Source organism: Mus pahari, chromosome 21 (genome assembly GCF_900095145.1).
Source record: "Mus pahari chromosome 21, PAHARI_EIJ_v1.1, whole genome shotgun sequence".
In the NCBI taxonomy this organism is placed as follows: Eukaryota; Metazoa; Chordata; class Mammalia; order Rodentia; family Muridae; genus Mus; species Mus pahari.
In genome coordinates, this window is record NC_034610.1 from 9,277,341 (window position 1) to 9,289,056 (window position 11,716).

Genomic DNA, 11,716 nt, shown 5'->3' on the forward strand with positions numbered 1-11,716 from the left:
CCCCCCCCCCCCCGGAGAAACCCCCAGAGCTGCTGAAGCCTGTCCCAAGGATACTGCCAAGCACAGCTTTACAAGTTAGTATGAACTGAGGCTTCAGACCTTGATTTCAAGTGATCGATCCAGAAGAACAGAAGCCATTGTGTTGTAGTTCATAATCATCTTCTTAGCAGAGGTGGGGTGGGGCTGGGGGGGGGTCAGAAGAGAGGAAGAGCACGCAGCAAGAGACAAGAAAAACATGACCTCTTCTTAATAGCGAAGAGAGCCTCGGTGTGACTCCCTGGGTTCAATACTCAATACTGCATGGTGGGGGGAGGGAGAGAAACTGAGAGGGGGGAAAAGATGGAGGAGGGATGTTGGAAGAGGGAGAAAGGGAAGCAGGAGGGGAGGACAAAGGGAAGAGACTAAAGTTGGAAAGGAAAGGAACAAAGAGGGTGTGAGCCACCAGAAACAACGGTCCTCATTTCACAATAAGAGTCCTGGCAACCGGACTGTTCGATTTTTCAACCTTGCAAAGAGAGGCATCACCATGAAAGACTGGCACAACAGTTTGGTACCAAACAGGGTTTCCTGTGTTCCTCACTGTATTTCCCCCTGCTCCTGAGTTCTTCATTGCCTGAACATTCCAGAGAGGGACCAGATACCAGGTAGCCTGCGCGTCCTATAAATTTCCAAGTTGAGAATGTGAATGACACCTGGTTTGTTGTATATTCAGACACTGGAGACTCCGGCCCATTCTGACACGCGGACTCGACTGTACAGCAGACGCCGGGGAACTCTTCAGCCTAGGATGAACTGAGAGCAGCAGGGCCGGCTGCGGAGGCAGTCATGCGGTGTCTCCTGCGTATTTGTGACTCTGACAACCATTGATGTAACTCATTTTGAGAGTGGACCATAACGATTTTTTTAAAAAATATAAACACAGTGCTAACCCAGCAGGCAGGTAGGTCGAGGGAAGAAAAGATGTCTTAGGATGATGAAAACATACAGGCATAGCATAAAACCAAACCTTGGGTTTAACCCCAGTGGTAGTCACTGTCTCAAGGCAAAACAAAACAAAACAAACAAATAAAAAACACTACACAGAGAAACAAGGGACAGAAAGACCAGGAATTGCATGCCTTGCCTCATGCTGTTTACCTATCAGAACAGAAGAAATGTCTCTGTCAATTAAATACAAATTATCAATTATATATGAATACATAAATACTTCCTCCAAAGTCTCCTTAACTTCAGTCATGAGTTCAAGAGAGCAAGGAATACATGTCCCCTGTTCTCTCTCTCTCTCTCTCTCTCTCTCTCTCTCTCTCTCTCTCTCTCAAGATTTATGTATGTGAGTACATTGTCTCTCTCTTCAGACACACCAGAAGAGGGCACTGGATCCCATTACAGATGGTTGTGAGCCACCATGTGGTTATTGGGAATTGAACTCAGGACCTCTAGAAGAGCAATCAGTGCTCTTAACTGCTGAGCCATCTCTCCAGTCTACCTTTCCCTTTTTCTTAAAAGTGTAAATTATCTCATTTTAATGGGTTAGAAGAAATAGTACTTTTTAGAGTGTCCACACTACCCAGTGCAATACCACCATTATATTCAATGCATTTTCTATCAAATTTCAAATAATATTTTTATGGATATAATAAAGTCCTAAAATTCATAGGGAACCTTTAAAACAAAAAGCTCAATAGACATTGAGTAAAACTGGATAGCACTATTGGGCTTAAGGATATATTACAAAATTATAATAATACAAATAGTTTGACAGTGACGTTAAGACAGCTCAAACAATGAAGCATAACAGAATCCCCACATAAACTAAATACACATGCTCATTAGCTTTAAAAAAAAAATTACCCTTTCCCCATCATCAATTGTCAATAAATAAATAAATAAATAAATGTATCCATTCTCCTTTCTCTTCCTTGAGAAAGTCAAGGAAGAACGGGTGGGAAAATCAGAGCGAGGAGTCAGGGCTTCAGCGAAGACCCCCAGCTTAGCAGATGTCACGAAGAACTGCACTGTGGGAAAGTGTCCACTGCTGCTAGCAACCACAACCTCCTTGGCAGGGGTGGAGAGCTGTGAGCAGAGAACACAGGCAGACCCCGGCAGAGGCTGCTTTTCCCAAACCTGGGCTGCCAGGTATGACCACAGACCACATGCTTGCCGCGACACGTGTGAACACTACGTACGGCCTATCCTTGTGGGCGAGGTGAAGCGCGTGCGTGGGGCTGGCATGGTCTTCCTTCTCCCAGCCACCGGAGCACAGTCCTCCATGCCTCTCAAGGAACAGAGAGCCCCGGAAGCGCGGAGCTCACCTGGGCGCATCCCTGGGGTGCAGACGCTCCGTTGCAGCGGCTCTTTCAGCCTCAGTAGTGCCCGATCAAACCGCCAAAGCAAGATCATGTGCCCTTAACCCCAGAGAAAGGCTACTAGGAGGACGTCTGTGGGCTGGAGAAGAGCCCACAAAGCTACCTCTCCGCTCTTAGCCTCCTTTCGCCATATCCAGGAGCACTCTCTTCCCTGAGTTCTGGTCCCAGAACCATGTGAAAGATCAGGCGTGGCCACACAGGCACCTGTAAAGACAGCCCTGTGGAAGGAAGGAGAGCCCCTGGGGCTTGCTGGCTGCCTCCTCACCCCTGTGTTCAGTGAGAGAATCAGGCAGAAAGTGATAGAGCCAGACACCTGATAGCCTCTGTGTGTGTGTGTGTGTGTGTGTGTGTGTGTGTGTGCGCGTGTGTGTGTGTGTGTATGTGTGTGTGCGCGCGCGTGTGCGTGTGTAACACACACCACACATGCACCCATGCACATACTGAAACAAGGGAGACAAGTAATATCATTAAGAAAACTCTACTAGAGGCACACACTTGGGGTGTGACTCCCCTCATGCCGCTGTGATCTGTGTAGACAGAGGGCCTCACGCAAGTGGCGCTCCTTGCCACATGGGGTCTCTGGATCAAACACAGGCAGGCTTTGGAAATTATGGAAGCTTTTGGTTTTTCTGATTCCCCCCCCCCCATTTCCCTGTTGTTTGGAGCTTTCATTGTAAGGAGATTGTACTTACTTCACAAACATGGGGAAAAGCAATGGAGTTCTAACATAAAGTTGTCTTTAAATGAGTTTTTAAATTGGTATTGTTCCTTGTAATAAGATACCTCTCCAATACTGGCCTGTTTATCTACCCAGTCCCCATTTTCAGACTTATTACACAATTAACACAATTCTTCTCTCCCTTCTTCCTCTCCCTCCCTTACCCACCCCCCTCCCCCAAAGTATGGACTATGAAAGACACTTTGGCAAAGGACGCCTTTCATTTTGACAGAGAGTTATGTTTCTGTTCATACAAGAAAAAAAAAAAAGCATTCTGAAAAATCCAACACGGATTTCTCTCTCCGAGGCACTTGTCTATGAATCCTTTTTCTTATGGTAGCAAACACTAATGACATCATTTGAGTAGCTTCTCTGCAACCTTTGTGACCTGCGCACCACATCCAGGACGTTGAAAGTCGTGTGCTTAAATGAAGGACACGAGAGAGCTCACTGGAGGCCTCCGCTAAGATGGAGGGTCTGGGAACACTGGCAGCCCATGCCTCAGCAGGCAGTGTTGCTGGCAACGGTCCTCAAATGGCTGGCTTGGTCCCCCTCTCTACAAATCCATCTGCTTCGAGAGAAGCATCTGCTCCAAGCAGCAGCCCCAAAGCCTCACCCATCGGGCGCAGGCGCCATCTCTCCTATTTCTAGCAGAAAAAAAAGCCTTTGACTTTTCTTCTATCCTGAGAAATGAGCTATGAGCTATCCATTGAGGCCAGAAAATTCTCTTTTAAATTTATTTTTAATTTTATACACACACACACACACACACACACACACACACGAGAGGGAGAGAGAGAGAGAGAGAGAGAGAGAGAGAGAGAGAGAGAGAGAGAGAGAGAGCGCATTTGGGGTGGGTGTATATGCACATGGGTATGCAGGTACCCTTGGAGTCCATTAGAGGGCGCTGGAGTTACAGGCAGTGGTGAACTGCCTGACCAGGTTGCTAAGAAATCTCCAGGTCCCAGACTGTTTAAATGGCTCAGTCAGCAAAGTCCTTGCCTCACCAGCTTGAAAGCCTGACTTTGGACCCCCAACATCTATGTGAAAATCTGGGTACTGCAGTGCCTGTCTGCAAATCCAGTGCTAGGAAGGTAGAGACAGGATTCCCAGAGCTTGCTGCCCTTCGGTCCTAGCAGCTTAATTCGTTAGCCCAAGGCTCAGTGTTAGTACTGACTTTAAAAGTAAGGTACAGCCGGGCAGTGGTGGCGCACGCCTTTAATCCCAGCACTTGGGAGGCAGAGGCAGGTGGATTTCTGAGTTCGAGGCCAGCCTGGTCTACAAAGTGAGTTCCAGGACAGCCAGGGCTATACAGAGAAACCCTGTCTCGAAAAACCAAAAAAAAAAAAAAAGTAAAGTACAAAGCGTGAGGGGGAAGACAGACATGGCCCCCTCACTGATATGCAGGATTACTGTGTGCACATGAACACATACGTGCACACATACACTACAACATAACAATTTGTTCTTAAGTTGGAGCCAAAATGCCTGCATGTTTAGGTCAAGCTCTCTGCGGGCTGTCAGGGCCCAGAACCTTCTCAGGATCCTTGGTCCTGTGACTGTGCCCATCTCAGGTAACTCTGGGAGAAAGCGACTCTCACAAGTCTCAGCTGCCAGGCAACCATGATTTAATCTGAGGCTGACCACAAAACCACAAGAGAATTGAGATGTGGGAAGATGACGAGGCTGCCTGGGTCACGTGGCCAGATACGCTCGTTGAGATCTGCACACACTGTCCTCTCTGGTAAATGGCTTGTTGTTCAGCCCCACAGTCCCGGAGCCACTCCAGAGCATAAGTCACCTTGGGGGAGAAGGAGGGCGAAACACACCTTCAGACTCTGCACATTCCAGGGCCGATGAGCCACCAGCCAGATACTCCCTGAGGTCCGCCAGGAATGTCTCCAGTGCCTCCAGGCAGGGATATGGAAAGAGGCCTCCAGGCAAAGCCACAGGGCAGAGGAAGGAGGAAGCTTGTGAACTGAAGGGAGGGGAAACCCTGTGGAGCAGAAGTGAGCATGTGGAAGTGAGTGGAGAGGTAGGGTGGCCTGGCGGGAAGCCCAGCCCTGGGGCTGAGACAGTCACTCTCCATCCTGTCCCCACACTCAGCGCCCACAGCAACCAGCATCCTCTGCTGCTGTGAGGCTAAAGGAGAAGCCTGCTGGGGCCTGGCCTAAGATAGTCACACTCAGGAGTCTGTGTGCCTCGCATGCAGGAGAGGTGTTGCCTGAACACAAGTCCTTTCTGCTCCCGCCCTTGGTACTAAGACCTTCCCCCCTCCCCCCTCCCCCCCCCCCGCTTCCGGACTGCCCTCCTCCCCACTCTCTACCTTACCTGGAATCACAGTCCAGCCCATATTCCGTCCTTGAGATATGCTGGGTTCCAAACACAGCTACTGGGCTCTGCACTTCACCCCGAATCTCTGAGTCCTAGCCCTGAAAGACTGTGGAGGCTCTGAACTCTGGAGCCACCCCCTTCCCAGCTCAGCCCCCCCCCCGGGGGGGGCCTTTTCTGTACCTCAGAGGCTGGAGAACCTCCGTTAGGATTCCTTGTGGCTCTTTTTTTTTTTTTTTTCTTTCTCCAACTAAAGACAAGGGAGGAAGTAAGAATCTGCCTCATGCTCACGGGGACCCCCTCGCTCCACTGACAAAAGGAGTTTTGTTCAGAGTTTTATCTGTCCCCCCCCACCCCCCGCTGGGATCTTTTTTCTAGGTTGCAGGGGTGGATCTGATTGGTCTCACCACAACTTCGATGAACAACAGACACCAGACACTATGAGGATTGGTTAATTATGACAGGCCAGCTCACCCCAGGGTGGGGCTGCCTAGACTACTTACAAGTTGTCTCCTTTCAGGGCCTCTGCCCTGGGATGGGGAAGAGTTCAAGCCAATCCTCTGACCGCAGAGGGTCAGATCCCATGACTAGGAGCTGGGTCCACCTCAAAGGCTGGTGCAACCAAGCCCCCACCCAGTATCTGCTTAGAAGTGAGGGCAGGCTTGGACCAAAGCTCCCACTGGGGCAGCCTGGGGCAGAACAGAAAGCCTTCCCTGCCCGCCCGGTGCCTTTGTTAAAAGTTGATTCATCCCGAGGGCTGGCCACACCTGCCCTGCGCTTCCTTTTTCCTGGAGTGTGAAGTGATCCATTTCCTCTTTAGGTTAAAGTCGGCTTGAGTCAGAGTTTCTGCCTCCCTAGCTGGGAGCACCGCCCACTTCCTCCCATTCAGCCCAGACCTAGAGCCACGCAGTCCAGGGTGATGCAGCCAGATGAAGCCTGGGGTCAGTGACCTTGCAGGCCAGAGGGCCACATCTTCAAGGGACAGAGCACCAGAAGGGCATCTTAAAGCTCTGGTTGGAATATTCCGCTTGCAGATCACTGGTGCAGAGGAATGCCGTGTTTTACGCCTAGTGCGTTTGAGTCTGTGATTATATGCCTCCCTAACACTGAGGTTAGGGGGTTGAAAAGGGGGTATGTCAAAATACACCCCAGCTCCCCTTCAAATAGCCTATCCAGATAGGCCAAAGAGTAAAGTCAAAGCTTAACATTTAGAAGAAACACACACTCGCACAGAGAGAAAGAGAAATAAGCAAGATGACCTCTGATCCTGACCCCTCAGGCTGCCCATGAGGTCGCAGCACTAGGTTTGAGTTGAAAGCTGCAATCCTCAAATCTCAAATCCATCCAATCTCGTTGTAAGTAAAGACGGCCTGTACGTTTAAACTTACATTCTCACTCTTTGGTCATCAAGCCTTAGTTCAAAGCAATTGTGTTAAATACAGAATTTATGAAGGATGTACTTCTTTTAGGAAAGGTTTGATGTGGCATGTGAAAGCCCAAGGATAAAGATGCTGGCCAAGACCACTGGACTCCTTAAAATATGTGAAAGAGTGAGCTTCCAAGTCTAATTATGAGGCTAAGTTTTAGTGAAGCAAAGCAAGAATGCGAGCAAAGCACCAGGAATCAGAAACTCATAGTGGAGTAGGAGCACTGAGCCGCAACCGAGTAGACATCCAAGCAGGCAAAAGGCCCGTATAGCCATAAAATAAAGAAAACAAGTTCATGTTGTATATTTCAAAAACGAGAGTTAATAATCATTTTGAAAAACTTGAGTGTGCACTGTAGTATAATTTAAAATAAGGTGTAGTCAAAGCCAGAGATCACAACCGCAAAGTTAGAGAATCAGATGGTGCCTGGTTGTGCCATGGCGGAACAACAGGAAAAAGGGGTGTGGTGCGCAGAAGCTCCTCAGGGAGGAGACTTGTTTCCCTCAGGTTGCACAGCTTCCAAACTCCGGTAATTCTTTGCCATCACCATATATATATATGTGTGTATATATATATATATGTGTATATATATATATATATATATATATATATATATATATATGCTACATATTGGATTACTTGCCTTAAAAGTTGATATTTTTGCTTGTTTGTTGTTTTTTAGGCAGTTTCTCCACTGTAGCCCTGACCTGGAATTCGCTTCTGCCTCCTAAATTCTGACTAAAGTGTTTGACACCACTGCCCTACTCTGACTCATATATTTTTTTTTAAAGATGTGTTTATTTATTTCATGTATATGAGTAAACTGTAGCTGGACAGATGGTCGCGAGCCATCATGTGGTTGCTGAGAATTGAACTCAGGACCTCTGCTCTCTCTGGCCTTGGTCGCTCCCACCCAAAGATGTATTTATTCTTATATGTACAAGTACACTGTATAATATGTATAAGTACACTGTAGCTGTCTTCAGACGCACCAGAAGAGGGCATCAGATCTCATTATGGTTGGTTGTGAGCCACCACGTGGTTGCTGGGATTTGAACTCATGACCTTCGGAAGAGCAGTCAGTGCTCTTAACCTCTGAGTCATCTCTCCAGCCCGGCCCTGACTCTTTTTTTTTTAACTGCAAAACAAAAACATGTATACACACACACACACACACACACACATACATACACTTACATACACACTCACTAGAGGGAGGAATGGAGGGAGAGAGAGGAGAGAATCCTTTATCTTAAGTATAAGGACTTTCCAAACAATGGGTCTGTAGTACAATCTCTTTTTTTACACATATGAAAATACCCCCTCCTGAAATTACTTCCAAGCACATCATGGATAAAAACTTAATATAATCAACCTTCCCCCTACCGTGTTGTAAAGATTTGGTCAGTGTCGTTTATTTTTGTTCTATTCATGTTAGGTCAAAAAGAACATGAATGGTTTTTGCAATCTTGTGGCTGCCCAAACATGAGGACTGTTGGATCCGCAGCACATCCCTAACACTGGAGCACATGCCTAACAGATAACATAGCACACCCCTAACAAATACCGCATTACATCCCTAACACTGGAGCACATGCCTAGCACTGTAGCACATACTTATAACCCCAGTATTGGGGAGACAGGGGCAGGAAGATCCTTAGAGATCTTCAGCCAGCCATTCTAACTAAATGGTTGAGTTCCAGATTCAGTGAGAGATCATGTTTGAAAAATAAGGCAGAGTGGCTGCGTGTGGTACTGCACACCTCTGATGCCAGCACTTAGGAAGCAGAGGCAGGTGGATCTCTTGTGAGTTTGAAGCTAAGATGGTCCTGGATATCTAGAGCTACACAGTGTGACCTTGACGCAAAACAAACAAACAAATAAGTCAGAGAGTAATTTAAACTACTTACCATGGACCTCTGGCCTCAACTCACACAAGCATGCACATGTACAAAGACACACAAAGTCTCAATAAACAGAAAATAATCTCGGTGTCATAATTAGCTTAAACTGTCACCTTGACACGCTAGGGAACACCAATCAAGGAATTGCCTTTATCAGATTAACCTATAGGCATATCTGGGAGATATTTTCTTGACTGCTAATTGATATAAGAGCGCCCAGCCCACTGTGGGTGGTACCATCCCTAGGCAGGTAGGCCTGGGCTAGATAAGAAATATAGTTTAGAAGCGAGCCAGTAAGTAGCACTCCTCCATGGCCTCTGCTTGAGTTCTTGCTTCCGGGTTCCTGTCTTGAGCTCCTCTTGATGGGAGAATACAATCCTTTCATCTGCATGGGTCATCTTTATCACAGTAACAGAAAGCAAAGTAGGGCAGTCATTAGTTTCTTTCTGTTCCTCTGTTCCTGCCAGCATTCATGTCAAGGCCTCATCCACAGTGAATGGCAGTCAAGGCCCCGCCCACAGCACTAGTCCCCACCCTCCACCCCCTTCTCTCATTACAGGTCTCATGTCTCTCCTGGGGCCTCATTGAGTCATCCTTACCATGTTATTCCCATTACAGAAATTCTCTTCCTCTTTTGTCAACCCACAGAGGCCTAGAATAGCACCAGTGTCCTCAAAGTCCTGAGGCAGAAGTGGATCGGGAACCATCAAACCAGATGTGGGCTCTCTCCATTTTCTTATTTGTTAGCGTTGCATTTCAGACATGTGGGCTGGGAGGACTGCTCACTCTCTCAGGCTGAGGCAGAGTGCCCCTTCCAGCCTGAGCTATAGATTCAGTTTCCCAGTGGCTGGCTCAAGACGATGGAAGAAAGACCCTGGACATGAGACTGGCAGAAGGAGGGCTTCAAAGCTAGCAGGCACATGCTGTAGATCAGCAGAATGCCCTAGCTGTAGCAGATGCTTGCCCTAAACTGACTTAAACAGTAGGAAGCCATGACCCTGTAAATAACCAAAAGCAGGCCATGTGAATCCCAAAGGAAGGTGGTTTGGGGGTTTCAAGGCATCCTTGGGATCTTAGGCCTCTCAAGGATGGGATTCTCTTATCCAAAGAGGACAAAGCTCAGGGGAAAGCACACCTCCCCTTGAAGAGCCTTCTTAAAAACCAGGCTTTCCAGGTCTGTCATATGCAAAGTATGCTCAGTATGTGCCAGAGCCTAAGAGGAAGTAAGGAGCACTTGTAACTGGTAAGATCTGGGCCTGCATATAGCATCAGGGTCCCCTACATTACCCGAGTACTCTCTCCATTCAATGCTGAGGACAGCCCCTGCTGTAAGTGCTCACTCTGAGTGGTCAAGCCCAGAGACATGAGTGAGGTCAAACTCCCCTGTGCCCAGTGGGAACCTTGGTACCTTGCATGCAACAGCCACAGAACCTCAGCGTGTGAGCCTTGCTGAGCTATCCCTACATCTGGAGCAAACCGCAGGCCTAAGAGGGCTCAGCCAGGCTCACCAAAGCCACTTGATAGAGCTGGCTGATTTAGGTAAGGGAAGCCTCCCCAAGACTCCATCACAGCTCTGCCAGAGAGCACCTAACCAGGAAAGGAAATGTCCCAGGGTCTACGATGCCACTGAGGGTTTATGGTTGTGTCGTGTGTGAAACCTGGATCTTCTCTGTGGACAGGCTCTGTGGCTACGCTCTATGGCACCTATGTTGCGTGGACATGCCCCATGGCTATGCTCTATGGACACGCTTCGTGGGCATAGTTCAAAGCTATGAGCCACTGCTATGCTCTGTAGGAATGTTTTGTGGATTTAACCCCTGACCACGCTGTGGAGACATGCTCTGTGGGCATGCTTCATTGCCTACGCTCCATGGCTATACCCATTCTGTAGGAAAGTGCAAAAGTGTAAGCTCTCTTAGGCCTCAAGAGGAAGAGGCACCCCACATCCTACTGCAAGCAAATCAAGACACCGGGACCCCAGAAGTAGGAGGAAAGAGCCATGATACACAAAGCTTCGTTACAAATAAGGTCGGAGCACAACCTGGAGCCATATACCTCAGTCAGTTTCCATGACAACCAGGGCAGGCATGTGACCAGTTATGGATAACAAACTTGAGGAGAACACAGAAGAGAGTGACCCTGGAGGCAGGCATTATTCCTCCCCGAGTCACCAAGACAGATGCTAGCCCCATGCATCCCCTTTCTGCACTACCTCAGTACCATGGCCCTGTGTCCCTGACTGGAGGTATAGCTGGGGAGTTGGGGCACTGCCTGGCAGCACCTTCACAATGTTTTTTGGAGTTGAAGGCAAGTGGTTCACAGCACAGTGTGCATGTTCTGCCAACAGCCATCAGGGACCTGCTGCGTTCCTTCCAGGGAAGGAACAGCAGAGGCTTAGGGTCTGGAAACGTGGGGTGAGACTGCATACGCCATCCTTCCAGAGGGTCTTCTAAATGGGCAATGGGTGCAGCATGACACGGAAGCTGCAGGCAGGGTGGGCTCGTCCCCAGTGCTGTTGGCTGACTCTGAACCTCCAGGAAGCTGCTGCTGAGGGCCGAGGAAGTTGGTGCTGGCCCTTCTGAAGCTATCTGTGTACTGGCATAAGTCCCGGAACCTCAACACCTGGTCCCAACGGGGCCTTCTGGAGCCAGTGTCCTCAAGTACTGTGTGCTGTGTGGGCTTCATAGTGTTTCTTTCTGAGACAGCAAAGTCTTGCACTTTTCCTTGGCCCGCGTCCAGGAATGGATTAAGTAAGAGAGCACTTGGCACTTGCCCAGTGGTGTTTGAATGGCCTTCATGTCTTCTACCGTCCCATAGGGACTCCCATTCAGGCAGGGCACTTGTATCCACATCTGGAAATCTCCCAAATGTCCATCAGTCACAGTCTTTGTGCCACAACTGGGAAAGGAGAATCAATAGTAGTAAATCTGTGTCGTTTTCCTTCTCCTATAAGTTGTCATTTGAACATGC